Consider the following 22,059-nt stretch of genomic DNA (forward strand, 5'->3'; position numbering starts at 1 on the left):
CTAGACGTCATCTTCAGCCCCCAACTAAAACCCCTCCAACGCATTATTAAGGATCTACAACCTATCCTGAAGGATGACCCAACACTCTCATAAATCTTGGGAGACAGGCTAGTCCTTGCCTACAGACAGCCCCCCAGCCTGAAGCAAATACTCACCAGCAACCACATACCACACAACAGAACCACTAACCCAGGAACCTATCCTTGCAACAAAGCCTGTTGCCAACTGTGCCCACATATCTATTCAGGGGGCACCATCACAGGGCCTAATAACATCAGCCACACTATCAGAGGCTTGTTCACCTGCACATCCACCAATGTGATATATGCCATCATGTGCCAGCAATGCCCCTCTGCCATGTACATTGGTCAAACTGCACAGTCTCTACGTAAAAGAATAAATGGACACAAATCAGATGTCAAGAATTATAACATTTATAAACCAGTTGGAGAACACTTCAATCTCTCTGGTCACGCGATTACAGACATGAAAGTTGTGATATTACAAGAAAAAAACTTCAAATCCAGACTCCAGCGAGAAACTTTTGAATTGGAATTCATTTGCAAATTTGATACAATTAACTTAGGCTTGAATAGAGACTGGGAGTGGCTAAGTCATTATGCAAGGTAACCTATTTCTCCTTGTTTTTTCCTACCCCCCCCCCCCGCCCTCCTCAGACGTTCTTGTTAAACCCTGGATTTGTGCTGGAAATGGCCCACCTTGATTATCATACACATTGTAAGGAGAGTGGTCACTTTAGATAAGCTATTACCAGCAGGAGAGTTGGTTTGTGTGTGTGGGGGGGGGGGGTGAGAAAACCTGGATTTGTGCTGGAAATGGCCCAACTTGATTATCATACACATTGTAAGGAGAGTGGTCACTTTAGATAAGCTATTACCAGCAGGAGAGTGGGGTGGGAGGAGGTATTTTTTCATGCTTTGTGTGTATATAAAAAGATCTTCTACACTTTCCACAGTATGCATCCGATGAAGTGAGCTGTAGCTCACGAAAGCTTATGCTCAGATAAATTGGTTAGTCTCTAAGGTGCCACAAGTACTCCTTTTCTTTTTGAGAATACAGACTAACACGGCTGTTACTCTGAAACCTTTTTTCAACAGTTTCTTAGCAGTCTTTACTGCTGATTCCACTTTGCTGTTGCTTTGAGGTTATCTTTCTGAATATATGGGATCAGAATCCCAGACCTTACTGAGCTTCCAGAACTCTCCTGAAACTGTCCATTATCAGAAAGGTCAATATTTAGTATCCCATACTGTACAAAGTGTTCTTTTATCTTCTCTCTGACTGTCTGTATCCTGTGCCTGGTAAATAGTCTATCTCGTAGAAATTGGAAAAATAGAACATGTATCCCTTGTCTCTAAAGGTAAACAAATCCATGGCCACCTTTGCCCATGGTCTTTCTGAAACTTCATGTTGCCACAGGGTCTCTTTTGGTTGACAGTCTTCCCAGGATTTGCAGACATCATACTGTTCCATGAATATCCATAATTGCTCATTCATTCTCTGGCTCACCTTAAGCAACCTTCAATTCCCAGATGTGTGAAATGGACTTTTTGTATAACTTCATTCCTAAGACCTGCTGAAATAACCACTCTTTTGCTCTGGAATATAATGCCATTCTGTACACACAACTCATGACTTGTCTGAAAGAATGGTCTTCTCTTTTTAGGTAGCTGGTCTTTTGTCACTGACCCTCCTTGTACGATCACAAGTTTCAGTGTCTGCAGCATTCTGTCTTTCTGTACCCGCTATCTTTCAGCCTTTCTTCTGAGAAAGGTAATTACTGTATCTTAATTATTGTCCCCACCACAGCCTCTATGGATCCCTCTTTGCTGGATTCTGGCAGGCATGTACAGCTCAAGGTATCCAGCAACACTGAATCTCTGCCTCGGCAATACCTGATCCTTACAATGTACCCTCTGCAGTTTTGTCATCACACGCTGTAAGTGTTTTGATGCACAGAGTAATGGCTTTCTCTGAATGCTGTTGAGAAGTTCATGGTCAGATTGTATGTCTACACTGAGATCAGTGTATTCATGGTCAGATTGTATGTCTACACTGAGATCAGTGTATTGACTTTTTCCATTTTTTCCATCCCAAAGAGTATTGCTAAGAGTGCTTTTTCAATTTGAGTGTAGTCCTTCTCTGTCACAGACTATGCGCTGCTTACAAACACAACAGCTTGTCATCTTTGCATCACAGTAGCCCCTAGACCAATTTATCTCAGTGAAGCATCAGGACTTCCAAAGGGTTGTAATAAAATATTTCAGCATGGGAGCTTTCCCAATGATCTTTTACTTTCTGGAATGCCAGCTTGTGTTGGTCTGTCCATGCCCATAAGCTGTCTCAATGTGTCAGATGTCTCTGGATCTTGCAGCTCTCAGACAGATGGTTGGAAGCCTTTGTGAAATAGTTGACCATTCCTAGGAATCATTAGACTCCTTTAACATTTCTGGGTCTTGGCATTTCTCTAATTGCCCTCACTTTCTTGGGATCTACATTCAGAACTTTGGAGATCAACAAATATCCAGTGTATGGTACCTCAGCTACTCTCAGCCTGAGCTTGTCTAAATTCGATTCAATATTCTTTTCTCTGCATATCTGTTAAATAAGTAAAATAGTAATTTGTAGTCATGATCTTGTTATGCTTGTTCTGGATTGTCACTTTCTCCCATTATCAGCACATTTTCCAGATTCCCATCAGGCACTCCAATGCCTGCGACGATCTGCTGTGGAATACCTCTGGTGCTGGACTGATTCCTATTGGCTTCCTTAAGCTTCAGTATCTCCCAAATGGATTTGTGAAGGTAGCCAACTAACTGGATACATCATCCAGTTTGATGTGCCAGAATGCATTTTTCACATGGTATACTGTAAAAAGTCTCACTTTAGACAGATTTGGTAATAGATCATCAATTGTAGATAGAGGAATATTGGTTCTGTTTCAAAGCTTTGTTTAAAGATTTGGAGTCTATGCATATTCAATGCATCTATGGCTTTCTTACCACCACACGGCTGCTTAGCCTGACTGTGCTCTTCTCGGTAGGGTATATAATTCCACGATTCTGTAAGAACTGCAGTTTCTTTCAGTGGCTGTAATAATGCAACAGGTACTTTTCTTTTTGGCAATTTAACTGGCTTCATACTGGTATGAATCTCTATTTTATAAAAATCGTTCATCTATCTCCCTGAAACACATCTGTAGACTCCCTGTGTATCATCTCCCAGTCCCAGGTAATATCAGACAAGGTATCTTCAGTCACCCTGCTATCCACTTTCATTATGTTCTGGGCTGTACTTTTATTACATTCATGGCTTGCGTGGCCCTGCTGCCCAGAAATGGTATTACTGTCTTATTTCTGGCCACAAAGTCTGTATTTCTATTTCTTCCTTGGATTTCTTCTTTTGATTTTACATTTCCCCACAGGCTTTAATGTGGTACAATTGTATATTTTCAACAGCTGGTTAGTCTCTTCCACTTGTATGTCTGGATTCACCATCCTAATCAGCATGATGTTACAATTTGTGTCATAATCTGATTGAAATCATACCACTTTTTTAAACTTATGCCCATATCTGTTCGTTTTTAAGGTGCCACCAGACTCCTTGTTCTTAAGAAACATATCTCCATACAATTGGTTTTGATGCTTAGTAGGGTCTCCCTGCACTTCATTTACTATTTTGGTCACCCACATAATGTCCTCATACTCACTGTTGCTCTCTTCAGTTACTGTGTGTTCTTGTGATGTCTTTCTTCTCTCTGGACAAACACTTGGTTGCAAAATGACTAAATTTACCACAGAGATGGCATTTTTTCCATAACCTAGACACTTGTCTTTCAGTCTTACATGTTCCACAAGTATTTGCATGTGTCTGAACCGTTATCTGTTGATGTTGAATCTGATTTTGTTTTCTCTCATGTATTGCATGGATAGTTTCTGCTAACTGCCCTTCCAGAACCCTAATGTTCTCTTTCAGTAACTCTGCAGCCTTACATATATCTCCAAGCATTTTACAAAAGTAAAGTCAGCATCCCCCAGCAACCTGCATGCTATCCAGTCTTTTATCAATGAATCCTTAATATTTCCAAAATTGCCACTGGTTGCTAGTACTTTTAGACTCCCACTGCTTGATACTGAGTAAAGAAATTATCTTTACACTGTTTTGTTCTTCCTGTGGATACAGGGAGTAGCAAAAAAGCCCACTATTGCTTCTAATGTGCATTGAGCTTGGGGAATTTCCCCACAGAGCCTCATGTCTCTCCTTCTTTCTCCAATCAGGTAATAAAACAGTTTTATTTTCACAACATTCTCTTTATCTGCTATAGCAAGATCTACATAAAGGTTAAATTCCTCTTTCCAACTCTTCCATGCCTGAACTGAATTCTTAGCATGCAAGTTTAATGTCTCTGCGGCTTCAACCCCTCCATTTTCTGTTATCCGCCTTGCACACACAGAAGTATTGTGCTCTCTCCAGTGCAGCTGTGAATGGTCTCTTCTGCTATCTAGGATTTGATTACCACTGCTACTGGGTGTTATGCTCAGTGTCTGGATCATTTGCCATATAAGATCTCATTCTGACACAAGGTTAATTAACAAACTTCAGCTTTATTGTGGCTGTCTACAACAGGACTTCTTCAGCCTCATGGCTGTTCCCCAGGAGGTGTTCCTTCGGAAGAGTTCCGGAGAAAACAGTTGGCTGTCTGAAAGTGTCTGCTAGGAATTTCATATTGTTACAGAAAAAGTTAAATCCCATTAGTTAAAATGACTAGTCATTACTGTCTACAGACACTTCTGTTTTATTAAAGGAATACTGGGCATTGTTTCCTACCCCCTCACTTTCCCTGATTTATTTCAGAGCATGTATTTGACAGGCTAGAAGAATTTTCTTGCCTCTTTTTTGTATGTTTTGGGTTTTCAGGCACTGGCCCAATCACAAAGGAATGTCTCCAAGATGAATACCTTCAATTTCCACTTGGATGGAATGTTTTTAGAAAAATAGAATAGAGAATGTCAGAGGAAAACATTTTAGAGTAATTTGATTAGTTTCTTTGGGTTTTTGGTTTTTGTTTTGCTCACATGATTGAGTGGTCGTATCACTCTACAGTTTGAATGTGGTCTAGGGAAAAGGTCATTGAGTAGGGCTCAGGAAATATTTGTTTTAATTCTGCCATTACCACTGTCCTTCTCACTGACTCTGGGCAAGTCATTTTCCTTCCCATTGCGCATCTGTCTTTGCTGTTTAGATAGCCATAAACTCTCCAGAGCAGGGACGGTCTCTTTGTTAGTGTAGCACTTAGCACAATGGGGTCCCAGTCTCAGTCACCGCCTCTTGACACTACTGAAATACAAAGTAGTAATAAAATAAAAACAAGTTGCAGAAACGAGCCATTTGAGAAATTGTTAAGGGATAAGGTTATTAATTAGAACCATGCAAAATTTTGAAAAATAAAAAACCAAGAAGTTACTGACACTCACTTGGTTTGGGGTTTCACCAAAAACTCAAATATCAGACCAGGTTCATAGAAAGAATCAGAAGGTGTTTGAACCCGAACCAGTTTCAGGTTGGCTCCATTCTCCGTTTCATCATGGACTGAATAGTTTACTCAAAACCATCCAAACTGTCTCACTGCTCTCGTCTGTTTCCTCATGGATTTCATTCTGATCTCATTTGAACTGGTTTTACAGTTATGAGGGCTGGAGTCGCTATTGCATTGCATTCAGTGTGGTCTTTTACATCTGTGCAAAGTGAGCCAGACAGACCCTTGACCCTGTTATGGCCCGTTTGTCAGTCCAGTAATAGAGGCTGGGATGCCAGCTTGACCAGCTATCTGGGGCTTCTCCTCCCCCTTTGTGGGGAATCCCTTGCTGGTGTATACCCACCTTCTTCCAGCTCCTCAGTATGCTGTACAACTTACACATTGATGTAAAGGGGACTAATTCTTCTGACCTCCACCACTTTTTTTACATAAGTGTAACTCCCTTGAATTAGACGGGGTTACTCCTGATTACATTCTTGTGAGATCAGAATCAAGGCCATGAAGTCTAACTGAGCTTAAAGAGTCTGACCAACATCAACTTCAAATCTCTAAATCTGGCCTTCTTTCTTACTCCCAAGACCCCTCACCCTGAAGAGACAGGGAGTAAGATTCCAGAGTCACCAGTAGGAAGTTCTAGGGGCTGTTACCAGGTGGACAGACTAAATGATCACAATGGTCCCTTCTGGCCTTGGAGTCTATGAATCTATTATAAGGATTTTTCCCCTCCTTGAAACATTACCTGTTTAATAAAACCCCTGCCTGACATGACATACACAGCTTACATAATTATTTTGATGTGATATCATGCTAGGTACAATTGTCCTTTACATCATTTGTTCTGCTGCTCCCGCAACAATACAAAGAGTACATGTAGTTACTTTGAAATTTCCTGTTTAGCTAAAGAACACAGATATGAGTACACAGAACAATAACTGCTTGTTTGTTCTTAATATCTTGTAATTTAATGAAGAAAATCAATGGTCTTGTGTGAAAATAATTTGCTCATTAATCTTAGCCACAGTAACCTAAGTACAATATTTAGATCAAATTGCAGAATGGATAAAGCCAAGTGGCAGCACAATATTTCGAATACTGATATCCAATCTGCATTTATTTTTGAGCATAATGTTCTTCAGAGCCTCATATGGGCTTTAGCAAAGGGAGAGTTACAAAGGCAGAAAGCTTTGCAAGCACATATGGTAAATGTATACTCTGACTAAGACAGGGAGAGTAAGGAAATGAGCTGAAACTCACAAGCTTATTAGAGCTAGCAAGTGAAATGCTGCTATTCTTTTAGGAAGTTCCCAGGGCAAAACTGAAACATTTATGTAAGTTTTCAAAAGCATGCTGAATTTCCTCTGGGTAAAATTCAAGGCGCTCAACCTTTTGTGAACAAAAACTGAAACTGAAGTAAATGGGAATTCCAGCGATGGAGGGCATTAGGATCAAGCCCTTTAAAAATTAGTGTGGGTTCAGTGTGCTTAATTTAAGCTAGGTGAGTTTCCATCAAGACAGTCCAGAATTATAGGTATGTCTTCAGTGTAATTGGCTAGACCTAAGCTAGTTTGGGAAACCATAGTCATGAAACTGGCAATATGGACATACATATGGGCTAGCCCCCTACTCTTCATCCCCACCCTCACCCAGGACCCTAGGTATGTACTCGAGCTGCAATCACACCTCCTGATTGGACTGTAGACACCCTGTAATTGGGATAACCTACACATTCCTTATCGGACTCTTAATTTATTGGTCAAATCCTCAGCTGGTGTAAATCAGCATCATTTAATTGACTTATTCCACTCTCTATTTTCAATATGTACATGCGCACATACACTCTCACACACCAGTTACATGTCATTTGAATGAAATCAGTAGAACTGCACCAGCACAAAACTTGTATAATGTATTGGAAAATCAGGCCTAAAGCACCTGTAGATAGAGAATAAAATAAAATTAAGAATTGTCTGATCATGTACCCAGTGCCATAGAGCAAGACTATCTCTTTCTGGCATTTTTTTGTTTTTCCATGTGATACATTCAAATAAAATACTCACAAAATCTTTCTGGTAAATACTTGTACCATACTTTTTTCCTTGAATGAAACATCGGATGACAGCAACATCAATGGAGCTTCTTCTGTGTGTCATGTAGTTGGAGTGTTTTCACCATGGACTTGATGCAAACAAATCAACAAAAATCTTAAGTATTTAGAAATCGCTCCTTGAATAGTTACCCTATTCCCTGAAATATTGAGTAGCTAACCAGTCAGTGTGCACAGAATGGGGCAAGGGTCCCATGGAAAAGATGTGATCACATCATAAATCATATTGAACATGTATAAGAGGACATAGGCAACCATAACTATGGTATTATCTTTGAGTGCTTGACTTTACAACCGTATCATTCTTTCAACATGGTTGTTTTGGTTTTTTAATCTGACTTCCTAGATTAAAAAGAGAGCAAACTAGAAAACAAGAATTCCATTATGTGCAATCATATTGAGACCCACATGGGTCATTGGTAGAGTTTATCAGAAAACTGATTTCCCTGCTAAGACAGAGGTTCTCCACTTTTCCAGACTACTGTACCCCTTTCAAGAGTCTGAAGCCTGAGCCCCGCCACCCAGGACTGAGGCATGTAACTTAGTTTCACATGGCCCCCTGTGGTGTGGGCCACCAGACAATTGCCTTGCTTGCCACCCCATAATGCCAGCCCTTCATTTGCAACCACCCCCAAACCCATCCCAAGGGGGATCACGACCCCATGTTGATCAACATTGATTTAGTTGATGTACCCCCAAAAGACTTCTGCTTACCCCCAGGGGTATCCATACCCCTGGTTGAGAACCACTGTTTTAGACAAATTGTGAATGTTTTGGAAGAAAGCTATCTCACTTGATTATTGGAACAATTACACAGATATTAATTAAGATGACATTTTAATGTTAAATAGTCAATAAGAAAGTAGAACCTATATAATTATGGCAGCAAAAATATAGATAGGGTAGGCTTAATTAAGTGGTGTTATAATAGACTATAAGAAGGGTCATATTCTAATTTTAGATCAGCATGCTCATTCGTCATCAAGATACCATCGGAGAGGATTATATACCCATTCTTCTCATCCAGGGATTCATCATTCTTGGATGCACCATTTCATCTTTGCAGGTACGTGTAAATGCAATGTACAGCTATATGGCAATGCCTGTTTGCTTTAACTAATATTAAATCATTAATTTTAATCTGGGTTTCATTACACAATGTAGCAATTGCATGCATATAAAAATTGAAAATCTTTTCAACTTTACTCCGGAAAACTGGATTAACTACTTCATTGGCTTCTTGTTGCAACACATAATTAACATGTTTATTTCCAAACAGACATTCCTGTACTGAACAATACTAAAATAGATCTTTTTATTCCCAAAGTGTTTAATTCGTATCATTTTCTAGGGGACTAGAGATTATGAATGTGGTAAAGTCCTAAATTAGCCATATCTTGAACTTGTTGCTGATAAGTATTATCTTATCCACAAGGAGTACTGAAATGAATGCGGCTACTTTGGTATTCTTGCAGTAGGAAAATTCTCTTATATTCCAGCTAAGAAACTTTAAAGCCACCAGAAAATGCATAAACGGAACCTTATTAGTCAACATTCCAGGGATTGAAGTGTAGATAAGTCCACTATTTGAACCTGTGTCCATTTGAGGACATTGATTCAGTTAGTTATAATCATATTCAACTAAAGGTAACTTGACCTTTATCCAAAATTGAATATTTATTTTGACAAGGTCTGGATGCCTAGTTTGAATATCAGCCTTATGATTTCCTTCTCTCAATCTCTAATTGATTTAAAAGAGCATTCCACCTTTAACTGAATTTACACATTGCTTTTGATTCTCCCAAGTACCACAGGAAATATCATTAGTCAGAACTTTTGCCCTTTCCCCTGACACATTTTGCAACCTTTCCCCTTAGTCATTGAAAAGAAGGAAAATTCTTTTCCAGTCTGCAAAAGGCAGTTCTGTTACTTCCATTATTTTGTAATGGAAACTAAGGCTTTCACAAATTCTTCTAATTAGTTTGGAAGTATCACCCACCTTTTGACCTATGGTAGTGAACACTGGTAAAGGGAGTGATTCTTCCCCCCTGCTCTCCCCCACCCCCCTCCCAGGTTTCCAAATCATAGACTTTAAGGTCAGAAGAGACCATTATGATTGTCTAGCCTGACCTCCTGCACAACTCAGGCCACAGGATCTCACCCACCCACTCCTGTAACAAACCCCTGACCTATGTCTGAGCTATTGAAGTCCTCAAATCGTGGTTTAAAGACTTCAAGGTGCAGAGAATCCTCCAGCAAGTGACCCAGGCCCCATGCTACAGAAGAAGGCAAAAAAACCCCAGGGACTCTGCCAATCTGCCCTGGAGGAAAATTCCTTCCCAACCCCAAATATGGTGATCAGCTAAACCCTGAGCATGTGGGCAAGACTCACCAGCCAGACACCCAGGAAAGAAATCTCTGTAGTAACTCAGATCCCACCCTAGTTAGCGACCCATCACAGGCCATTGGGCATATTGTAATGTGTCTTTTTCAGAAATCCATAGTGTATTGTGCATATCTCTGCAGCACAAATTTGTCAAATCTATCAAATCCCAATTTTACCCTAGGAAGCATGATGTGTAACCAAAATGGTCCATTACTCCAAGTTATAAAGGAAATTTTGGTTATTAAATGTCCCTTAGGTTTGGTGTATCTTATCAAGTACCCCATCTTAATATAGTCATTCTGATCTTGATGCTGCAAGAGACCATTGTCTTCTCCAAACTATGGAAATAATAGTCTATGAAGATACTCCTTTAACTGAAAATCTGCAAAAAGTCCAAAACCACTGTTCTGACTTGCAGAGTACATTTTTTTTCTGCTTCCTCCAGTTGTGGTTCAGTTTCTGAAGCTGGAGGCTACGAATTAGTCCATACACTAAGACTATTCATCAGGAAGAGCAGGAGTGCCATCTGTTGCCGCATTTTGTACTGTGGCTGGTTCCTCCATAATTCCATTGACACACTCTGGTTTGTGTACTTGCAACAAAAAAAAATACACTCAATCTCTCCGCTTCTTTCCTTTGTATGTCTGAATCTTATATAAAGAGAAATTCAATTTATGAATATGGTAGGGACCATTCTTTTATGACATAGGTTATGTGGTGGTTTAGCAACTGTCCATATGCCTATGTCCCATGTGTTCCCTCTAACCCTTAACAAAATAGGCTTAGCCTTTTTCCTGGCTTTCCCCAGTCTGCCTGCTTCTTGCAGATGCACCTGATGTAGGTGATCCTGCAGTAATTGCAGGTAAGTGTCCATTTTTACTCCCTCAATTTATGTTGGACTTCCTTGCCACATTAAGTGTTCAGAATGCCTCGTTTTCCTTCCAGTCATAGCTTTAAATTGGGAATAACCAGTAGAGGCTACTTGCAAAGCCATGAGACTCGCTGGCATCAATGCATCCCAGTTTTCCCCATTTGGTTCCATTAGTTTCCTCAACGTTATTTTAATGGTACAGTTTTAATGGTAATGGCCCAGGTGACTGAGGATGGTATGGGATGTGATGTTTGACTCTGAACAGAGCCATATAGGATTTAAAAAACTATCTTCAGTGAAGAAGGACCCCTGTCTGATTCCACCTGCACCAGTAATCCCCAGCAAGAAAACACATGTTCTACCAAGACTTTAGCCATGGCTAGCGCTGTATTGGTTTGCTTGCAAATCCACCTTTTTAATAGCAGGCAAAGCAGTGTTAGTAATGACCGGTGTGGCTGTGGTGGGTTCCCCTCGGGATTCCACTTGGAACTGGGATACCACTGAACTTACCTGTTCCACCAGCCTGAGCTCCCTTACACTGTCCTGCTGAGCCAGGCCTTCATGCCTCCTGCAGCACACTCTGCAGCTGGGTGTGTCCCTACCTGTGTAAGATCAGCTCCACATATATGTGAGATCAGATATGTGAGATCAGCTCCACATAGGAAAAGCTCAACTAGGGAACTACCCAACACTCAAGTGCACACCCCCTCTGGACTGTAAACCCAAAATTGTATTGTCTTGCGCTGCACAGAGAACTGTACCATGTAAACTCATAAAATTCTTTCCCTCCCTCAGTGTGAAGGAAGATATGCACAGCTTTTGCCCCCCGAGTTATGAATTCCACAAACTGGGTTTAGAGAAAACAAAAACAAGTTTATTAACTACAAATGATAGATTAAGTGATTATAAGGGTTAGCAAACACATCAAAGCAGGCTATCAAATGAAACACACAAACTAAGCTTAAGATACTAAAGAATAGTAATTTCTCCCCCCTAACTGTTTTAGGCAGATTGCAGAGTTTCTTGAAGACAAGCTGCTCTTGCTTTCAGCTTAAAACTCCAGGCATTTTTCACAGGCCAGACACCTTCCCAGCCTGAGCTCAGTCCTTTTCCCTCCACCTTGGTCTTTGTTTCTTATGTTCACAGCAGTCACCTTGGGTGGGGATTCAGTGAAGAACAACCCTGATTGTTCCTCCCCAGCCTTAAATAGGCTTTTCATTTGGCAGGAATCCTTTGTTTTCCACTGTGGTCCCCCCCGACCCAGTGGGAAAAATACTGGTATTCTATCATGGAGTCAAGTACCAGGTGACATGATTACATGACCCTGCAGTGTCAAAGCAGCCATGAGTCAACGTTTATTTGTAGTGTCCAGAGGAAGGCTTTCCAGGAAGGTGATAAACATCTTCCAAGACCTATTGTTCTCTCTAATGGCCCATCCAGACTGATTGCATCCTGTCTGGTGGGCATTCCCTAGGTGCAAACATTTTCGTAGTACAGATGTATAGTCAATATTCCTAACTTCAGATACAAAAATGATACATGCATCCAAATAGGATAATTGTATTCAGCAAACCATAACCTTTCCAATGATATCTCACATCTTATCTTGCACAAAACATAAGTTATGCTATAATCAAATCATAACTATCTTTATGGAGTGTAGCATCACAATGGTCATGTTATGTTCTAAATCCACATTGAGGACAACTGACTTTTTGGACATTTTTTATGAAAAATGGCTTTTGAAGTGTGGAAAAAATGTGTATCATTTGAAAGTTTCAATTTTCCATCAAAATGAAATGAAAAATATTTTTTCATATAAAAATCTGAACATCTCCATGATAACCAAGTTATGTTTGGGCTAAATTGTGGCCTGGCTAGTTCAGTGGTGGAGATGAGTAAAAGGGCACACTGTACCCCTTACCACTCCCACACAAGCTACCTGCATTACAGGTAACAGCATTGAAGGAGAGGCCCAGACAGTGACAACACTCCACCCTCTCCCTCAACCCATCAGCTGGAGTAATGGAGGGTAGACCCAGCACAGTTCACTCTCTTAGGAGATTTTGAGGAACCTTCTCTGAGTCTGTCTCCCTGCTCCTGGGGCAGGATAGGAATGCACTGCCCCTTATGCTGAGCTTGTGGCAAAGCTACGATTGAGCCATAAGTGTACAGTCTAGTTTTATATTTTATCCTTCTATCAAGACTGTCACCTATTTAACTTAAAGATGGCACTAGACTTTTTCTATATAGTTAGGTTTCATTACCAACATTTACTAGAGCAAACATGCAGCACTGATGAACAAGCATCTTCTTTGCTCTGGAAAAGTTACATCTATGGATTTGTCTACACTTTGCTGCAGTGCAGACTACAATATGGTAGACTCCAACTATTATAACCAGGACTATCTTAATGCCATTTGGTACCTCTCAGTTTGCACCAGCAGTGTCCAGTTAGAGCAACACTTTGGTGCATGCTGCAGTTCACACCGTTATAGTCTGCTCTGAGACCCAGCATAGAGATAGACCCTTTCTTAAACATAGGCTGTCTGCTTTCATTTGGTTGTGCCTAATAGGATGAGCCTGAAGCTCTATTAGCTGCTTTTTAGTACTCTAGAACAATTGCCTAATAGGCCAAAGGCCTGAGATCTCTAGGCCTTGGTCTGAAAACTAAATTATAATTTTAAATATCAAATTGTCAAATGAAAGAAAAAAATCAACATTTGTAACCGTTATTTAGAAATTGTTTGACTATCTCTAGGTAACTAGGGAGTTAAGCACCTAAGCCATATTTTAGCATGCCTTTAAATATTATAAGATGGTTTTAAAATGGGTCTCTAAATTTAGGCTTTTAGATGCTTAAAGGCCTAAAAATCACTGATTTTAATAAAATACCTAGCTCTTATATCATGCTTTTCATCAGTGTCTCAACATGCTTCACATAGGAGGTCAGTATCATTAACCCCAAAAGGTGACAAAGCTGCCACTCAGAGGATTTAAGGACCACATCTTCAAAGGTATTTAGACTCTTAACCTCTATTGATTTTCAGTAGAAGTTAGGCACCTAAATTCCTTTAAGAACCTGGGCCTAGGAGCCTGTCTTTAGGTTCTAGGCATCTACAGTGGGATTTTCAGAAGTGCTCTGGGTTGGTTTAACTTCCATTCCACTGAAGTCAGTTTTATCATCAACTTCAATAGAAGCAGTTAGGCCAACATTGTTCTTTAAAAGTTTGATCTAAGTTACAAAACAAACCATAAAATGCCTAAAAAATTTTTGGACACTTTGGACTCTAGCACACAGGGCAAACTATTAATTATCCTGACCCAGCCCTGAATATTTACACTACTTTGTGGGGTATTTTACCCTTAGTAGCCAAATACATACCTGCTATAACTCCAGGAAAACCAGTGGAGTTTGAATGGAAATATATATTATATACATTTTGGGGGGGGGGGGGGGGGGAGTCAATGACCTTTTGATAAATTTGTAATCCTGAAACATTCTTGTTTTCAACGAGATTTAGTTGGAGCACAAAGTCAGAATCGTAAAGATTTTTCCTATTCCCACACTTATCTCCTTTCCATGTCTGTTTGGAACTTGTGTTTCCGTTGCTTCAAGCAGAAGCTGTGTTTGACTTTGGGGAGCACTTTCCAATACTAGATTTTTATGATTGTCAGTTCAGACCCTGAAGCCCAATCCTGATGCTCTTATTCAGGCAAAACATGCATTGACCTCAATAGGAGTTGGAGGTGCTCATTATGTTGAATTTGGCGGTAACTGTTTCCCAAACAACAAACAAGGACAATTACAATCCCTGATATAAATAATATATGACCTATGAAATTCCCTCCCCCAAATTCAATTGGTAACAAATTTGCTTTCAGGCTTGATTCCCTAGCCTGCCCAGGCTCTGCCCAGGTGCAGTGGAGAGGGGCAGATGTCAGTCAGTTGCATAGGCAAGTTCACCAAGGACAATCTGCACCCATTGTAAATTCACTCTGTTCTGTGGGGCACAAAGCAAAGTTGGTGGTGTTGAGAATCCACAACTGTCTTAAATTTAAAGCCATGAGTGGCTATGTGGAGAGAACTTTAAAATGCCTTTTGGGGGAAGTTTTTTCAGTCTGAGAATCTTGAATGACCTAGGCAATTAGTGGGCTGCTTTTCAAAAGATTTGATTGCCCACAAATCCCTTTGAAGGGAATGGAAGCTGCAGATACTCTGCACCTTGGAAATGCATGCCATTACAAGGGCATCTTATTTTTGTTGAGTGCACTGTGTTCTTGCTTCATGAATGACTACAAAAAATAATGTTCAGAATAAGATTATAGTTGTTTTAGTGTCATTTGGGATTTATAATTCCCACCTGTTCTTTCAAATGATTTTTGGCGTTTAGGCTTGTCGTTCCTCCCCATGAAAAGAGGAACCCACAGAGCAGCTCATAGTGGAGTGTGGAGCTCTGATCTCTAGTGTTCAGCTCCAGTGAATCAATATTTGCTGATATTGAAAACTTGACACTGTAATACTATTTAAGCATTCAGAAACTCTCAGGTCTCTTCTGGTAAACCCTCACCCAAACCACATGCACTCAATAGCATTGACTTATGTTCTCACTAAAGCATATGCAATTTCAAAAATATGGATAAAAAGAGAACATCTCTGTTCACAAACCTAAATCCTTATCTCTGTAGCTTAAACTCAAATGGCAGTAGGTTTCAGCAAACAAAACTATACTTTGAACATAATATCATTGGAAAAAGGACCATAGCTCCAAAAGATATGAAACATCCAAAAACAGCTAAACTTTCTACTAAGGGTAAAAAGACAATGGGAACATAAGTGATTAAACTTCTGTGAAAAAATTGAAGGGGACATTTTAGGATTAATTGAAAATGATGCTTATTATGGCATCATGTACAACCAGGATAAATCTGGATGTAGCCCACTTAAGTCAATGGAATTACACTGCTGTAAAACTGAGAAGATTTAGGCATAGAGTTGTCGAATCAAATTAAGGCTTGAGGGGTTTTGTTTTTACATCTAGAACTTTTAAAAGTCTATAATGGACTTGACAGGTCTGTATTTAGATGCAGAGACTTTCACTTCTTTATTGGCTCAGCTATTGTCTGAGACTGGTTGGTGAGCTATGTGGAATAAGTCAATGATCTCATTGTGGGTTCCAGTAGATCAGTGTTCATGATCACAATAATTTATGAACAGTCTCACTGCTGGTAGTCTTAGCAGAGAGACCAGGTGCTAAATATGAGGGTGAACTACAATGCCAGTCCTAGAGTTGGTCCTCACAGATCAGGGTTGAGGCATCGAGGCTGAACAATATGGGGAAAGGTTGTGCTGCTGCTGTCTGTGCATTATCAATTCCATAGCAGATGTCAGCCCCAGGACTGACAACCTGGCACTTTCTTGAGCACTAAATTCAAATAAAATAAGTGGGTACATAGAGTATTGCTGCAATGATACAACTTCACAGTATACTAACTCTTTTACCGCCTTCTGAAAAATATAAGTGCGTATGATTGCAAATGACTAAATATGGGAGTCTTATTCCCATAAATATTAGGACAGTACATAGACACTTGGGCTGTGCATTAATATTTTAACACACCATGTGTCTTGGGTATAAATTCAAGCATAGCACTCCACCTCACAATCATGGAGGGAAATGCTTCCCTTAGGTAACCAGTGGACCCACCACAAGCTGCATCTTCTCTAACCTTCTCAGAAGTACCTTCATCACCAGAAAGTGATTGCTAGAACATTATACCAGAATCAGAGTGACTAGTGTTATGATAACTGTTCAACCTCTAAAGTGGTAGTTCTAGAAAAGGCATAATAAACACCAAGTTGTATTGATAGGTAATAAGGGAAGTTGTCAGATATTGTTCAATATTACATTTCATGACCATTTATTTCAGCGCAACAGAGATCTGGAGGAAAAGTTTATAAACAGTAAAGTCAGGGTTTTTTCCCCCTCTGCCTGATTGCTGCTTGGAAAAACTAAGTTGCCAAGTCTGCCAGTGCATAGTCTATTTACTTCAAGGCACACTATCATCCTATACCAAATGCCAACAGATTCATACAGATGTGGACCTTAATTGCAAAGTTAAGACCTGGATCTGGTGTTTTAGTTCAGGCCCACTGCCATATATGTGCTGAAGACCTTAAAACGCTATTGATTTGATGGTTTTCTGGATCTCTTAGGAGGTACTCAGCACCTTGCAAAACCAGGTTTCATTCTGAGGCACTTAAAGGTTTTATCTTTAGATAAACACTTCAGACTGTACCGCTGTATAGCATTCCTATAGCACAGTGGCAGCAGTGTGGTAATGCTGTATGTCACAAAATATCCTGTGTTCTAGAAAATTCATCCCAATGTCACGGTTTTGACTTGATATTTCCATTAAATTAAGTTACCTTGACAATGCAATTTTTTTACAACAGTTAATAGCTTACAAACCTTCCTAACCTGCTTTATTTTTTTTTAAACAATGGAATAAATGCTGTCTGATTCATTGCAATGTTGTTTGCCACCATGGCATTTTCACTTTTCAATCATCCTTTATCACAGTAATTTGCTTGCCTTGACTCATTTACATTTTTATAGATTTTAAATATGTTCAATCCTTGCTCAGATATTTGATACTGAGATTACCTCCAGTGATAAGGTTGCAATTTGAACTCAGTCAGGTGGGAGGTGATGTGGGTCTCCAAGAGTCTCGCTGGACCTTTTTCCTCCATATTTTTCAAGAATGCAATCAATGTCCCTGACATTCTGCTAAATCTACCATGATGCATATTTCGATCACACAACCCAAACAGCTAAGCCAAATTATACAAACACTGCACTATTCCTGGAACTTTCATTCTATCTCCAATGCCTCCTATGACAACTGCAGTGTGTCTAAAAGTCTGTTTGGGATTGAAGGAACTAACTAGATTGAACAGTGCATGGCGTAATGTAACTGTTCACTTCTTCTATTCTCCCTGTTTTTTCATCTATCTTGCTGAGCTTCATTTGTTTGGCAACAGTGAGCCCATTTTAAACAGCAGATGTAAATGACTAATGCACAATTTTCTCTCCCATTTTCTGATGCCAAATCTGCTTTGCAGCTCTGGACTAGTTCTGAGGATACAGATTCCCATCCCTGCATTTTTTTTCAAGATGCTTTTTCTCTGCACAGCTTTTTAAATCCTTCATAATGTAGTATTAGATACTAGCTTGTGTGTGTAACGCTGACTCTCTCTGCACTGTTGGTTGCAGCATCTGGAAATACCCAGACAGCTATGACATATTTATCCTACAGCTAAATTCCATTCTATTCTAATGACATTCCAGCAATGTGTCAGGTTCAGTTCTACACCACCAAAATCAATGGAAGTTTGGTCATTGACTTCAGTGGAAGCAGGATCAGGCCCACTGCATGATTTGATGCATATTCACTATGTAGCAAATGAACCACTAACTTCTTTCAAAATTGTTGGGAGTTAATGCAGTGGTGAATCAGGCCCATTTAATGTGAATATCATTTCATTGAAATCATTAGAGTTACAAATGGACAACAGACTGTAAAATAACCTGTAGTAATGGAGGAATGAATCAGGCCTATTGTTCATGTAATAGTGGCTTTCTGTAACTACCAGTGATATCATTGAATGGAAACAAGTAGAGGAACTATATGTCAGTTGTTTTCTTCTAGCTAATATCCCAGCTGCCCAATTTAATAAAAAATAAATAACACTTATCAATGGATCTTAAAGAACCTTACAAAGCTCAGCTAGGGAAACTGAGGTACAGAGGTGAAGTGACTTGTTTAAGCTCTCCCAGCAGGCTAGGGGCTGAGGAATAGAGCCTAGGTCTTCTGAGTCCCAATTTAGTGCTGTAACCACTAGGAAACACTGCCTCCTCAATTAGCAGTTAAGGGATACCTTTTAGCTTGTAACTTTACCACATTATGTATATGTACACATCTAAGAGAAAAGCATTTACATTAATTAAAAGCTCAGTAAGAGATGATGATGACTTGCAAGTCAATTTCCAAGAAATGTTCTTCCCTATTATAAATGCAAATAATAAGCCATTATTATTACATCAATACTCAAAGAATAATGCACTCCACCATGCACATTTGTACTTAGCAATGTGAATGCTAACCATTATTGCAATACCAGTATTAAAATCGGTACTGGGCTCTTTGCTAAAATTTGAAACTCAAGGGCAGTATCCAAGTTTTTGTATAGTACACAGGAGCTTAGTCATGAAACCATTTGAAAGTTAATAAGAATAGATATCAGAGTAACAGCCGTGTTAGTCTGTATTCGCAAAAAGAAAAGGAGTACTTGTGGCACCTTAGAGACTAACCAATTTATTTGAGCATAAGCTTTCGTGAGCTACAGCATCCGATGAAGTGAGCTGTAGCTCACGAAAGCTTATGCTCAAATAAATTGGTTAGTCTCTAAGGTGCCACAAGTACTCCTTTTCTTAATAAGAATAGAATCTACCATCAATCCTCAGGTGTTGAACTGAAAATTTACTCCATGCTGTCAGAAATAATAAACAAAATATACAACAAATGTTTCTGTATAGATTTTTTTTCTTACTTATGACCTTGGACATTTATTCTAATATTTTGTGAAGAGAGACTTTCAGAGCATAGAAAATTATTTACTTTGAAGAGGCTCAGTATCACTGAAGAAATCAAGCTCGGGGAAAAAAAAATCCATAATTAAACATAGTTCATCACAATGCCTCCAAAAGTTTCTGGGCATGCAACCTATGCACGCTTCCTGCTATATCCCTTTATGTGGTGCAGTTTACTACCTCATAGTTGCCAGCCAGAATACCACACCCTTAGGGTGATGATCAGATGTAGGCCATGATTCAGCAAGGTATTTAAGCTTAAAGCATGTGCATAGTCCCATTCTACTCATGTGTTTAAGGTAGGCATGGGTTTAGGAATCTTGTTGAACTGAGAATAGAGGGAGTAGGGAGGGGACAGTCCCTCCCCTCCTCCCCATGAAAGTAAGGGCTGGAAATTTGCCATTCCTGCACCTTCCTTAGGATGTGAAAGGTGGGAAGGGAGGCTTCAGATGACCTCCTACTGTGCACCTGGGTAAAAGCCAGGCAGATCATGACTCAAAGTTAGGAGGAGAGACTGCAATGAAACTTATGGCACAAGGGTAGGATGGCCAGCCTAATGTCAATGACAAAAGCTGGAAGCATCCATGCTAATATGTATATTATGGCAGGAAGCCCAGCTCTAGATGACAGATTGATTGACTATTTGTGTTGTTGCAGCCATGTTGGTCCCAGGATATGACAGAGATAAGTGGGTGAGGTAATAGCTTTTATTAGTCAATCAATCTGAGAAAGACAAGGTGGGTGAGGTAATATCTTTTAATAGACCAACTTCTGCTGGTGAAAGAGAGAAGCTTTCGAGCTCCACAGCGGTCACCTGAAGAAGAGCTCTGTGGAGCTCCAAAGCTTGTCTCTTTCACCAGTAGAAGATAGATATTACCTCACCCACCTTGTGTCTCTCAGATTGATTGGCTACCAGAGTGATCTGAAAAGGGATTATATTGTTTATTAAAAATAAAACCCTATCCTGTCTGTTGCTAATATTTTATATTTCTCTGGCACTTTCGATCTGAAAATTAAAAAGACTCCTTGTAAGAAATGAGAAACTCAGACACAAATATGTAACCTGATTTGCCCAGGCAAACGCATCGAAGGTGTCTGGAAGAGCCATATATAGAACTCCAATCTCCTAACTACCAGTTCTGTCATTTAAACACACTGGGTCAGATCTTCTACTTGGGCAAGTCCATTAAATTCAATGGAGCTTTGTTGCTTTGTGCCAGGACAGGATCTGGCCAAAGATGTTATCTTTGACTAATACTTCTCTATAGGTTATTTCTTTGTTAAAGAAACGATAATGCTTATTTTTCAGATTTTATACATGGTTCTAAAAATATTTTCAGAGATGATGAATGCCAATCAATTCATAAGAAAACAACCATGCTTTTAAAAATTCTTATAATTTTTGGGATATCTGGAAACTCAATTTTTCTACTAGTGTTCTGCTTTCATTAGGAAATACATTGGGTCATGTTTTTCAGAGTGCAGCTCACAGAAAATTGCTAGATGGTACATAACAAGGAGTTAACTAATTAACATTAACATTTTATTACTCACTAATGGCTTGAGTAAGGTAACATGAGGGTGAGATAAATTTAGAATAATGAAATAGCTAAATTAAGATAAAATGCAAGGCAGGTATTTTACTCTATGAATATTTCTTCTTTTATTGATCCCTCTTGTTCAAATCTAAGACCTTTTCAGCAGCACATTATGAGAGTGGTGTTTTCACAGGAACATAGGAGAACCATGCAAGGTAGCCTGACACATCAAGTTTATACAGTCATTCCAGAAGTATAATCAACAGCTCAAGGAGATGTATTTTATGTATTTAGCACTTGTGTGACAAGGGCATTCCTCTTGAGCTGAAACACCTGTGTTGCTGTTGGCCTGCTGGGCCCCTTGTAACCCTTCAGTTAGTAGAAGTTGAGTTTCAGTGGAGTTCTGTGCTGGGCTAGAAGTTTTATCAAGGGGCCAGTCCAAAGAGAACCCATCTCTGGTACCAAATTTTGCTTGTAGGAGCCCAGAGCTGGGAACTAAAGTAGTCGGCGGCCCGGGGTTCCCCCACCAGCCCCTAACAAAGTGGTCCAAGTCCTGAGAACGGATCAAAACTCTCTTGGAAGCTGGAGGGAAGAGGGGAATTTAAAGGACCCAGAGATGTGGCTGAAGAGGTGAGTGCCCCCCCGTCTTCAGCGACATCAAGCTTCTTTGTCCAGAGCTCCCCTCCACACCCCTCTAGCTCCAGCCAGGAACTGACCTGCTCAGATTCTGTAGCTCCTTTTATCTGAGCCTGACTGGCTGCTTCTGTGCAGCCTTTCTAGGAAGGCCTGGAGGATCCATCTTCACTTTTTCCTTCCTGGGGTATGATGTAGTCAGACTGTAGGGCCTCCAGCAGGGGACCTGGTACACCCCATCACAATTGGTAGACTGTATTTTTATATAGACAACCACACAATTTCCCATTTTCCTTCAACCCCATTTTCACTATAC

At 39.9% G+C, this 22,059-nt stretch overlaps 1 long non-coding RNA gene across 1 annotated transcript; it reads left to right on the forward strand.

Annotated features, from left to right (window-relative positions):
- The first annotated feature begins 8,617 nt into the window (after window positions 1-8,617).
- Window positions 8,618-17,357, forward strand: LOC122464317. Its single transcript, XR_006288257.1, has 2 exons — window positions 8,618-8,727; window positions 15,313-17,357. It is a non-coding gene; the product is annotated as an uncharacterized LOC122464317 (long non-coding RNA).
- Window positions 17,358-22,059: the final 4,702 nt, after the last annotated feature.

The sequence above is a fragment of the Chelonia mydas genome, chromosome 2, assembly GCF_015237465.2.
Source record: "Chelonia mydas isolate rCheMyd1 chromosome 2, rCheMyd1.pri.v2, whole genome shotgun sequence".
In the NCBI taxonomy this organism is placed as follows: Eukaryota; Metazoa; Chordata; order Testudines; family Cheloniidae; genus Chelonia; species Chelonia mydas.